Source organism: Anastrepha obliqua, chromosome 3 (assembly GCF_027943255.1).
Source record: "Anastrepha obliqua isolate idAnaObli1 chromosome 3, idAnaObli1_1.0, whole genome shotgun sequence".
Classification (NCBI taxonomy): Eukaryota; Metazoa; Arthropoda; class Insecta; order Diptera; family Tephritidae; genus Anastrepha; species Anastrepha obliqua.
In genome coordinates, this window is record NC_072894.1 from 90,331,301 (window position 1) to 90,344,865 (window position 13,565).

The window sequence follows — 13,565 nt, forward strand, 5'->3', positions numbered from 1 at the left end:
TAAATATATGAAACTTATACATAAGCCCTCGATATGTAGGTGTGTCTAATGAAGTAAGCGTTGCATTCAATTTTTGTGAGGTGCGTTGTTGCACGAGTGTGTTTTATAATCAAATTTATTGATACATACATTTGATGTGTACACTTGTGGTCTCATATTTAAGTCACTTTACCTTTTTATAATATTCGCAATATTTTTCATGCTAAGTTGTTTTCGTTAATTTTTTATAATAATATAATTCATTGTATAGCGAAAACCTTATAAATCAGAGTTCCAAACTTTATACAAAATTCAGAAAAATTTAACAAATTTCAAAAAATTACAATTTACTCAAAATTACAATTTAATCAAAATCTTTTCTGGCTATGCAGTTTTGTAGCACACATTTATTGCTCTGTAATAGGCTACAAAGCTGCTTACCTAAAAAATTCCTGAAAATTCTGAATAAAAAGTTAAACATTTTAACGGACATTTTCTTTCAAATTTACTACATTTTTTTACAAAATTTAGAACTTTTATTTATAAGATTTATAACAGTAAACTATATTTTATATTGTACATATTTGTATCTAAACTATCTCCCTTTGACTGCTAAATTCAAACATAATTCGCAGATAGGGTACATATACAGGGTTGGCCATCTTAAACTGACCCATGTGATTATTAAAAAAATATGGAAAAAGAAACATTTTTTTGTGTTTTATTGTGAAAAACATTTAATTTAGTTCAAGGAGATTCGTTTACATCACTTTTTGAATATGATATCGCGCAAGTGGTCGCCCTTAGCACGTATTTGGATATGTACAGGGTTGGCCATCTTAAACTGACCCATGTGATTATTAAAAAAATATGGAAAAAGAAACATTTTTTTGTGTTTCATTGTGAAAAACATTTAATTTAGTTCAAGGAGATTCGTTTACATCACTTTTTGAATATGATATCGCGCAAGTGGTCGCCCTTAGCTCGTATAGCGTAATGTGGCCGTTTTTCGGCGTTTTCCATAGTTTTGGCCAGCGTCTCGGCCGATATGGCGGCTATTTCCCGTCGGATATTGGCCTTAAGTGCGCCTAGTGTCTTTGGCTTGTTGACGTAAACCTTAGATTTCAAATTACAGTAAAAAGTTATAGGGTTACTCAATGGGTCAGTTTAATATGGCCAACCCTGTATATACTATATATACAAGGTGAAGTCCGAAATAAACAAGACTGAGCTAACATAGATATGACAGGAGCTTTGTTCTGATAACTTCGAGTTTATTTATGCAAAATAGTTCCCTCTGGCCTCAATACACTGTTTTGCGTGATCTAAAAGCTTTTTGAAAGAGTGTTTCAGGTCATTGACCGGAATGTCCTTCAGGATGTCGGTACAAGCCTTTTTGATGACCTCTACGGGCGCAAAACGTTTTCCTTCCATGGCCAAATGCAATTTTTCGAATAGGTAGAAGTCACAGGGAGCCATATCAGGCGAATACGGTGAGTGAATGATGGTTAAAATGCGATTTCTAGTCAAAAAATCAGTCCCAAGAGTGGATCAATGTGATGGTGCATTATCATGCAATAAACGCCGGCTTCCTCCTTCGCGGTATTTAGGGCGAATTCGACGAATGCGATGCAACAAACGCGTCAAAACGCCAAGCTAGAAAATTGCATTGACGGTTTGGCCCGTTGCACGAATTCCTTGTGTACAATTCCCTTGGAATCATAAAAACAAATGATTGATTTTTGACTTCTCCAAACGCGATTTTTGGGTGGTGGCTCATCTTCGAGCTTCCATTCGGCACTTTGACGCTTACAGTTACAATGTTGTAAAGGAAGTTATCGTCTTTTCTCGCCTCTTTAATGAGGTCTTTCGTGCGGAATGAAGCATGAAACGTGCAGATACCTCTGCAAATGATCAGTTAAAATACGCTAAATCGATGTTTTGGAGATAATCAACTCCGTTTCCATGAATTTCAACTATGATTTCAGTTCATTTTTGATAAATTTACGAACAATTTCGATGGAGTTTTCGGTGACTACTGATTTTGGGAGGGCCGTATGGTCTTTGTCATTTATGTCCTCACAACCATCTCGGAAACGTGTAAACCAGTCATGAACTCTGGCACGAGATAGACAATTTTGATATTAGCTCTTTGTTGGAAACTGATTTTTTTACCGATGACGCAAACATACTGATACTTTAGACGCAATAACTTCACTTCCACTGAACCGAATGTCACCAAGCTTTCACTGGAAGTCAGCTAAGGATGTACCTTCCAACGCGCTAACTCAGTCCAACACACACGCCAGTCGTGTTTATTTTGGACTTCACCCTATAATTGGCGCTTACCCCATTTTTCTGGCGTGCGTCTTGGTGTTGCTTCACATATGGAGGGACCTACAGTTTTGAGCCGACTCCGAGCGCAGATAGGTTAACGTGTCAACGTGTTTTATACAGTAATCAAAAGTCACTTTACTAGAGGCACTTCGATACAAAGCGTAGCTCTAGCCCTTAAATACGCACGTGCGATGAATTTTTTGTACTTTAGCAAGTACACTGGAGGAACGTTGAGCACTTGCTACAGTAACAAGTATTGCGCAAAATATTCACAAAATGATGCAAAAGTTCGGAAAAATTGTCTCTAAATTAAAAAAAAAAAAATGCATTCAGTAGAACAAATTGTCGTAGATCCACTTCGAAATAAAGTTTGCTTTTTACTTCACATATATTAAATTATTTCTTCTTTTCGTAGTTTTTGATGAAATTTGCTACAGACTTCAGAGTCTCACCTTCATCCATTGTTTTGAATTGACACAAAAAAGAAAAGGTATCATTAACATGTGGCACTGCACGAAATCGATTAGAAATTTCTGGAATAATCGAATCAATGATAGCTAAAAAGTATTTCTTTTGAAATCAGTTATGTCATCAACAATCATTGAGTTGTCTTTTTCTCTGTTGTAAATGTTTTTCTTTTCTAGTGGACGGAAATAATGAAAAAACCTCTAATCCTGTTATGCATATAGTAAAATTCAATTTCATTGATTCCAGATTAGCTGAAAATCGGGGAGTAAAACTTTAAGGTTTTGATTTTTAATGCAACTAATGACGTCGCTAGCTTAAAAGAGGGTGTTTTTTTCATGAATGGCGCTCAAAATCTGGCATCATATGGAAGAGATAAGAATGCATTCAATATTCTTCCGAAGAATAATTTTTGAAATCTTTCACTGGCGATCATTACTACATCTGTTGTATTGCAAACAATCAAAATGAAATGAAAAACAATGAACACAGATATCGGTCTGGAATCGTTATTATCATTTTAGCTGGTGTGAAATGAAAGTTCCGCAAAATGAAGTAGTTTGCTCGACATGACTTGATTCGGGTAATATCATCGACGATAATAGCTTAGTATTTTGTCTATATATAACTGGGAATATTGTCGAGAACATCTAACGTTCTCTAATTGCTCGCGAAGTGTACGATCATAATGTTTTTTTGTAAAAATATTTCAATTTGCTTTCTGCTATACAACAACAAACTAGTACATATGTATATATCTTAGACCAATTCAGTAGAATCGATTCTTAAAAAATATCGTTTTAAGTTTCAGAAATCGGTCGTGGGCCAATAAAGTTGAAAGCAGTATTCAATCCCTTTCTTGATGTAAAAAAACATGGGACCGGGGGATTCACCTAATGCATCATGCCTAATTAATACTCGTAGTAGCATAACGGTGAAGGTAATCATTCCATTTCGTAAAGTCTTTTTATGTACAGTGGCGAGCAGACTGTTCATGAATTTTTGATTGTGAAAATAATACAATATTAAGAATCAATTTACTTTTCCTCGATATGGCCCCCTTTTGTCTTGACTATGGCTTTTAGATGGTCCAGAAACGAATCGCAAGTTGCCCGAATGTGACTTGCAGGTATTTTGGCACACTCGCGGGCAATGGCTTTTTTCAGCGCCTCGAAACCGGGGAATCTTTTAGTTCGGACTTTGCTCTCCAAAATGGCCTAAAGAGAATAATCCATCGGATTCGCGTCTGGTGATTTTGAGAACCATTGTGTGGACGTTATGAAGTTCGGAACGTTGTTTTTTAGCCATTCTGGGTTCACTAGATTTTTGTGAGACGGTGCGAGTCCTGTTGAAACGTCCATGGTCTGCCACCGAAATGGTAATATTTCACATATGACGTGACGCCAGGCTCGATGAAAATGGTTGAAGAGCGCCCATCTGCGCTTACAGCGACTCAAACCATTACCTGTGGCGGGTGCTGCCTCCTGGTGGCCAATCGATGACGCAAATTCTCGTATGAACGTTCGGTCAAATAAACCCTATCGTTTTGGGAGTAATTCGTAAACTCAATTTGAAAAACTTTCTCGTCAGAAAATACAATTTTGACCGCTTCTGAGATCATGCGATTTTTGCATTTTGTAAGGCTTGACGTTGAGATTATTTCTCAGTAGGCGGCGGATGCTACGGTCAGATATTTTCAATTCTTTCGCCATTTGATAGGCACTTCGCCAGGGATTTCGCTCAAGTCGCTTCTTTACTTTTTGAACGATTTCACGGGACGTTGGGGTCTTTTGATTACCACTTCCATGATGTTTCGCGATGCTACTAGTATAATTGTAACGAGTAATGGTGCGATAAACAAAAACTTTATTTACTTTAAGGTGCTCGAGCTCACGAACAACCGCTGGTTGTGATTTTCCAGTCAAATATAATTACGTTTGAAATCTATTACTGATTTTCTTTTTTCGCGTTTACTCTAGGCAAAATGCTTCCGCGCGCTTGTAAACAATACTTTGGACTGCCATTTAGCCAACTAATAGACAGCTCGCCCGTGCATCAGCTCCTCGAACGGTCTGAAGTTGGTTACACTTTGAGTGCCGGACCCTGTATGTTACCTGGCGGATCCAAATAGACGTATGTATATACCATTCCTGGAACACCTGGATCAACACACCAAAATTTCATCGCAATTCGATAAATGGTGCAGTAACACACAAACCTACACACATATATAAATATTTTATTATAGAAAATTTAAATTTCATAAAAGCAATGAATAAGGTGACTTTCAACACTAAGTATTAATTTTTCAAAATAACTTATTTAAAAACAACTTAATTGATAATAATTGTTTGTATACACAAACCCCTTATGATGAATATCAGTAATTTAACGTTGAAACAGAAAGACGCTATATTTGCATATTTGCGGACATTTTGAACGATCCAATTAACATGTCTCTTTATTGACTAAAAATCATGTCAGTTCAATTACGTTTTCAATGAATATAATTTGTTCCAGGGCTTAAGGCTTTTTCAAGCAAAAATTAAATTTTCTGGATTGTATTGATGTACAGGGTTGGCCATATTAAACTGACCCATTGAGCAACCCTATAACTTTTTACTGTAATTTCAGATCAGCTAATGACATACCGCGTTGGAAGCGTCAGTCGAAGGAGATTTATACCATCAAACAGTACACCCCAATAGAACGCGCTGAAATTGTTCAGCTGTACATTCAAAATTCCTTCTCGATTGTAAAAACGCAACGTGCGTGGAGAAAAAAAAATAAAGTGAAAAGTGCGCCGTCAAAGAACGCAATCAAGCAAATGCACAAAAGATTTTTGTCTTCCGGCACTGTGGCTAATACCCGACGTCCAAATAAAAAGCGGCCAAGACGATCTAACGAAAATATCGCGGCCGTACGAGCCAGTATCGAGTCATCGCCGCGAACGTCAGGTAATCGTCGTTTTGCTCAGTTGGACATCCCTCGGACCACTCTACGACGTATCATTCGTTTGGATTTGGGGATATTCCCGTACAAAATACAACTAAATCAACAACTGTTGCCGGCCGATAAGCCTCGTCGCTTGGAATATGCCAATTTTGTCGTCCGAATGGCCTAAACTGATGAGGATTTTTGGCATCAAATCATTATGAGTGATGAGGCCCATTTCTCCTTGAACGGAACCGTAAATAAGCAAAATTGCCGTTTCTACGCCACTGAAAACCCTCAAATTATTGAAGAGGTACCTCTCCACGACCAAAAAGTTACAGTCTGGTGTGGCATTTGCGCTGATATGGTCATTGGGCCGTTCTTCTTTGAAAATGGTCAACACCAACCATTGACCGTCAATCAAGAGCGTTATTGGGCCATGATAACCGATTTTGTGATGCCGATTGTTCGTGAAAATGGTATGGAGCACTTCTGGTTTCAGCAAGATGGCGCACCACCACACACAGCACGAGCCACCGTCAACTTATTGAAGACTTTGTTCCCTGGCCGTTTGATATCAAAAAGCGGCGATTTTGACTGGCCGCCACGATCACCGGATTTGACGCCACCGGACTTTTTTCTTTGGGGCTATTTGAAATCTAAGGTTTACGTCAACAAGCCAAAGACACTAGGCGCACTTAAGGCCAATATCCGACGGGAAATAGCCGCCATATCGGCCGAGACGCTGGCCAAAACTATGGAAAACGCCGAAAAACGGCCACATTACGCTATACGAGCTAAGGGCGACCACTTGCGCGATATCATATTCAAAAAGTGATGTAAACGAATCTCCTTGAACTAAATTAAATGTTTTTCACAATGAAACACAAAAAAATGTTTCTTTTTCCATATTTTTTTAATAATCACATGGGTCAGTTTAATATGGCCAACCCTGTATATGGAACTTTTTAATTATCATGTTAAAATGAATTTAAACCCAAATAGTGGACGCTTTGCTGTAAAAAAAAATATATACAGCTATGGACAGAGAAATAGCAAACTTAGAGTGTCCTCTATACGAATTGTTATTTCTTAGAAGATTAACTGATATTCGTATATATTTGTATGCCAATTTTATGCTGTGAATCACTTCTTTCTAATATCGGACAATAAGTCCCGTAACCTTTTTTAATTCTTCTTTTTGCCATGCTTTACTCGAAATGCGTTAGACAACAAAATAGCGTAGTTATATTTCAATTATTAGATAAGCTAATTAAAGCTAATTTTTTCGGCAAATTCTTGTTTGCTTTAATTGCAAACATAATTGTTTCCTTTAAAATCAATATTGGGCATGAAAATGGGAAGAGGACCTCACCGCTCACTTAAAAAGAAAAAAAATCATTATACAAATAATTAGTTGTTTTCATAAAATAGTATACAGTTAACATGTTTATTAGGTACAGACAAATATAATATTTTATAATATATTCTTACTCGTAAAAGAAAGAAAGTTCACAAAACGCCTGCGCGTAAGGCTACAACTCAATAGAATAAGGTCATTGTTAAGAACAGGAAGCGTAATCTTTTAGGTCCTCTCACGGGAAGGCAAGAAGGATTGGGAAGTCAAGGAGGAATATATACTGCATATATCAAACAGACATGTACAAAGATGCCTCACTGATAATAAATACTGTAGAAAAAAGTATCAAGGCACGTTTGTCATGTTTTTGGAAAATAGTCCTTTTTACGAACGATACTAAAATTAATATTATATGATTGGTCCTGATGGTTAGACTTTTGTACATTGTGAAAAAAATCAAGAGTTCGGGCCGCGGTACACAACAAAGACCGTAAAGCACGGCGGGTATAACTTTAATGTTTGGGCATAATTTTCTTGGAATGGAGTTGGGCCAATAGTGAGAATAGTGAATAATGAGTGGCAATATGGATACGTTTGCTTACCTTGATGTCTTTACAAATACAATGGAGCTATATTCATTCGAGTCCATGCCACTCAATTGGCTATTCATACATGATAACGACCCCAAGTATACAGCAAAAGTGGTGAAAAATTGGCTATCAAAAGAAGAAAATTCAGGTCTGCAGTTCTGCAGTTCAGTTCTGTTCTTAACCCCATTGAAGATCTATGGAACGACCTTAAAGTTAAAGTTGGGCAAAAAGAAAATTGGAAATGCCAATGAACTATAGGGGAGATGGCAAAAGTTAATTGAAAGTGTACTTCGCAGATGTGAAACAGTTTTAAGAAATAATGGATACTCAACAAAATACTAATCAGATAAGTAATTAAAAAACAAATGTTACCAATTTGAAATAACTAATTTCTGTATTTCTTGCAGATCGATAAAAGTGCACTATTTCAGTGTCCAGTTCAAAATGTGATAAATTCTGATTTTTCGAGCTCCTTAAAAATGTAGATATTGGATTGTTTTTTTTTTTTTTGATAATACTGAATTGAAAGAACAGATTTATACAAAAATAACTGTTTTACTCGGTTATCCAAAAATAATCATCATATAAGTATGTTATGGCGGAGAAGTGCGCTATTTCTCTGTCCACAGCTGTATATATACAGTCAACGCCATCGAGTTTCGGTATAGTAAAATGCTAGTCTCAAGTAGGTAAAAAATCACACTGATTTTTTAAAACTTTTTGATCACGGTCTCGTTCAATTTCTCCATTTAACGCCTAGTTCACATTTTTTTATATTAATTTTACTATTAACACCTAAAACCGTCAACAAAAAAAATTATCAAAATCAACGCGAATTTTGAGACATTTCAAATTGGCACTATATTGATCAAAACTTTAATTTGGTTCAAAACTGCATACCCGACATTTTTCAAAAAATTCTGAGTCAAAAGTTATTAATATTGATGAAAATGTTCCAAATTTTTCAAATTGCAAGCTAAGTTCGAAACTTTGCTTTATATGGTTGTTATTGCAGTATGAACTATATTAAGAAAAATAATTGAAATTACAAAATAAATGAATAAATAATAGGACTATGTTTAAGTTCGTGCGGTTTTACAACAGATGGCGTAACTTGATTATTATTCCATCGATCCACATTTCCAAACATTCATTGGAGAGCTACTGTCGTAAGGCACAAACGTCAGTATAAGTTTTTTATTTGAAGCGTAAACAACAATATTTTTACCACACTTGAAAATGTCGAATTTCGTGCCAAATAATGTGTTTTTGCGGGGAATTTTTTAATATGAAGAAAAAAGCAGCCGAAAGTCATCGTATCTTGGTGGAAGTTTATGGTGAGCATGCTCTAGCTGAGCGAACGTGCCAGAAGTGGTTTGCACGCTTTAAAAGTGGTGATTTTGGCTTGGAAGACGAAGAACGCGAGGGTGCGCCGCCAAAGTTCATGGATACCGAATTGGAGGAATTGCTCGATCAAGATCCGGCTCAAACGCAAGAAGAGGTTGCAAAAACTTTGGGAGTTGATCAATCAACCATTTCCAAACGTTTAAAAGCCATGGGAATGATCCGAAAGGTAGGCCATTGGGTGCCGTATGAATTGAAGCCAAGAGACGTTGAACGCCGTTTTATGGCATGCGAACAACTGCTTCAACGGCACAAAAGAAAGGGTTTTTTGCATCGAATTGTGACTGGCGATGAAAAGTGGGTCCATTACGACAATCCAAAACGTCGGGCAACGTATGGATACCCTGGCCATGCTTCAACATCGACGTCGGCGCAGAATATTCATGGCCTGAAGGTTATGCTGTGTATCTGGTGGGACCAGCTGGGTGTTGTGTATTATGAGCTACTGAAACCGAATGAAACGATTACGGGGGATGTCTACCGACGACAATTGATGCGTTTGAGCCGAGCACTGCGAGAAAAACGGCCGCAATACGCCGATAGACACGACAAAGTTATTTTGCAACATGACAATGCTCGGCCACATGTTGCACAAGTGGTCAAAACATACTTAGAAACGCTCAAATGGGATGTCCTACCCCACCCGCCGTATAGTCCAGACCTTGCGCCATCCGATTACTATCTCTTCCGATCGATGCAACATGGCCTGGCTGACCAGCACTTCCGTAATTACGATGAAGTCAAAAAATGGATCGATTCGTGGATTGCGGCAAAACCGACCGAATTTTTCACAAAGGGAATCCGTGAATTGCCAGAAAGATGGGAAAAAGTAGTAGTAAGCGATGGACAATACTTTGAATATTAAATTTGTAACCATTTTACGTCAATAAAGTTTCAAATTTCGAAAAAAAACCGCACGAACTTAAACATAGTCCTATTAGTTGAAAGTTATCAATATGTGGCGTACACTTTCTTTTAACGCTGACTATAGGTATGTGAGTATATAAATATTAGGGGCAAAAACATCAAATGATAGAAAAAGTTTTTCTAATAGCGGTCGCCCTTCGGCAGGCAATGGCAAACCTGAGATTGTATTCCTGGAGAAAACTATCGAATTCATGATTTCTCTGATATTCTATGTAATATTCATTTCAAAATTTTTATTTGATTATATTTATCCATCTTTTATTTGTTCTTATATTTTAACTGTATTAAAGCGGTTCGTTTTTCGTTTTTAGTACAGAAGGTAATATAACTATAATAACTAGTACTAGTTTCAGAATGGTTCGAATTGCTAAAAGTTTATTTGTATCTTTTATAATATTTATTTATTGTAAGACATATGCACATCAATATTCAAACATCGACACCTCGTAACTGCATGGTTGTGTTACGTGAGCACCTCGTAATCGCAATGTGAAGTATTTGACCATGTTTTGACTTACAGAAATGTTCAATTTATAACAATGAAGCACATAGGTATATATTTTAACATCGGTATATAAAATCATTGCGGAATTGTTAATTGTTTTCACTTCTTTATTAGTTTCTAAAAAAACTAATTCTTCCTTCGAAAACACTATATAATTTTTTTTACTATTATACTTTAAAACTTTAAGACATAATATTCATTTCACAATATTTTTATTTTACAGAATTTTGCAAATAAAGAAGTAGGACCCAAAGAATGTTGTTACGCCAAACAGGGTTTAATTTAGCTATAGTATTTTTGTTTAATATGCTAAATTAGCTACAATAGCTATATTATAATTGGCTATAGTATTTTATGTATATTTTTTTATTTATTCAGTAATAATATATCATTGGCTTAGTGTTAAGATAAAGTTACTTTAGTCATTACATACTTAGCCTTTTAATATACCATATAAGAGCTATTACATACAAGCCATTGATTAAGTTTTAGGCTAAACTACAAAAGCAATAGATAAAAGAGCAAAGAACTTTTGAAATAAAACTAAAAGCGCGAATACGTGTCCTTATTTACGAAAAGTGAAAAACAAAGGCAGTAACAGGCATTATTGATTCGCGCTCTCTCAAAACAGAAATAAAATTATTATATAAAATTTTTCAAATATTTTAATGCAGAATTTAGGACTAACATGGAGTGCAAAAATAAACATTTTCGACACATAATATTTTACTATTTCGTTTTCATAAAGGAATGCAACTACTATGATGCACAAAAAGAAAATGAAGTTTATGTTGTTAATTGCTTATGCGTCTGAATTTATTTAACCCTTAGAGTATGGAGTCTATTTTATAACATAAAGGACGGAGTGGGATAACTTGGGTCTCCCAAACGAAAAACTTACCTTATAATTATAAATAAATTAATAATAGAAAGCCACTAATAAGTTTTTATACAGGACTACCTAAAGGGAAAAAGGAAGAAAGAAATTATTTACGAAGTTATTAAAGAAAAACTAATCTTGGGGGAGCTGTTATAAAAATGGAAAACGTTTATGAGGTATAAAATTAGTAGTTACACATCATACGACAAGTCCGAAATTTGTTTTTTGCCAACTTTGTTTTTGATAAAATATTTTTAAGTGTAGTTTGTGTAGGTTTTGTGATATTCTAAAACTGCATAGATTCCATTTAAAAAACACTTCCCACCCCACCCGTTTTCTATATATTTTATTTCTTCTTTTAAATTAAAAGTATTTGGTAATTATTTACAAATTTTATGGTTGAAAATTATTTTAGAGAGCGTTCTATATTTCACAGTATTTTGCGAAAAATGGAAGAACAGAGTATACAGACATCTTGTTTATTTCTCAACATAAAATACATAAAAGTCTCTCCTCATTTCATTGTAATAAAAAAAAACATACAGAAAATTCACGCCGCACGTGAAAAGGAACCCATAGGGTAAGGATAAGTTCCAGTGGTATCACAATGGACCTATGAAAGGTGTAAGTGTGTCACTGTGTCAGCCATCCCACCTACCTACCTAAGGTTAGGTTATTCCTTCCCATTCATTACTTAAAAATGATTTTAATTGAGAATTATTGGCAGGATTGTAAGCAGAAACGCGATTTTCAATACTACTAAGTTCTTGACTCCACGGGTATAGTGGCCATTTCAGAACTTTAACCCTTTGGGAACAGACCGCTCTACGCGCGAGCGTCGCTGAAAACGAGAGGTATTGGAGTGCACAGTAGAGAAAATAAATACGTTGAACGTTATAAACACTAAAGCTTTATTTAACACAAGAAAAAATTTTCATAAAATCCAAAAATAATTATAAACAAACTGCTATGAGTGGATTCCTTATTGTAAGAATTTCACTTCCACTTGATGAAGTAATGCCATCAGCTTCCGTCTTATCAGATTCAAAGTAATATTCGTCAGGACTGTCACTATCTAACGTATAATCTCTAGATCGCTTAGCCTTCATGCGTAGGATAAAATATATAAAAAGCCTGCTGGTTCCTCTGACACTGAGAGATTGAATCGAAGTACTGAAATTCGTTGTGACTCTACCGTCGTCTCACATCGTAAGTTTACATTATAAGGGAGACTAAAGGCCCTTAATGACTTTGAATGAAAACGTGACTCTTTTACTATACCTATGCGTATCGTATCGATCAGAACGACAGACGTCGGAAGCCTTGCAGCTACGAACTAATTTGGGCGGCTATATGCCGACACTCGCCCCCAAAGGGTTAATATTTTTACTTCTTAAGCAGTCTTGAGTATAAGACATTGCTGTGCCCCATTGCAATATTATTCTTTGTTAATCCATGTTCCCTTCAACAAGCAGCAACAATAAATTTGGCCGAGTTTTGAGGTATTTTTCCTTGCTAATCACCTCCACTTTCTTTACTTTGCATTTCTGCAAACAGGGTACACAATTTCTTACAATAGGAGCGAGCTGGAATGTGCTCTCATTTAATGAAAAAAAAAACAATTATTGATTGAAATAAAATTAACAGAGTACTAAATTTTTAAGAAGAATTTTCTCTTAAATCTATAATGGTTGTGTTATTAGTAAATAGAGAAAAAATACGGAGTTTTCAGTAGAGCATAAATATGTTCAAACGTACTCTTGATTTGTTTATTTATCCAGTAATTTAAAAACGTTTTTCAAGAATTACAGCGTGTGACCGCTATACTTTACCAACTGGAGGTTCCAAATCAGCCAAATTTACCTTAATAACTGATTGACCCCCCATATTTGTGTTCTGGTGACCATTCTACATGCCTTCGACCTCGGTCAATGTTAGATAGCTTTAACATAAACCTATTGAAAGTGTGTACGGAACTAAATAAGAATAATTTTAGAATCATCACAGGAACTCTATAGGACATTCTATAATAGCTTGAATTATCATCTTACTAATCGAGGCAGGCAATGGCAAACCTCCGAGTATATTTCTGCCGTTCGGAGTCGGATTAAAACTGTAGGTCCCTTCATTTGTAGAACAACATTAAGACGCACGCCACAAATAGGAGGAGGAGCTCGAAAAAAC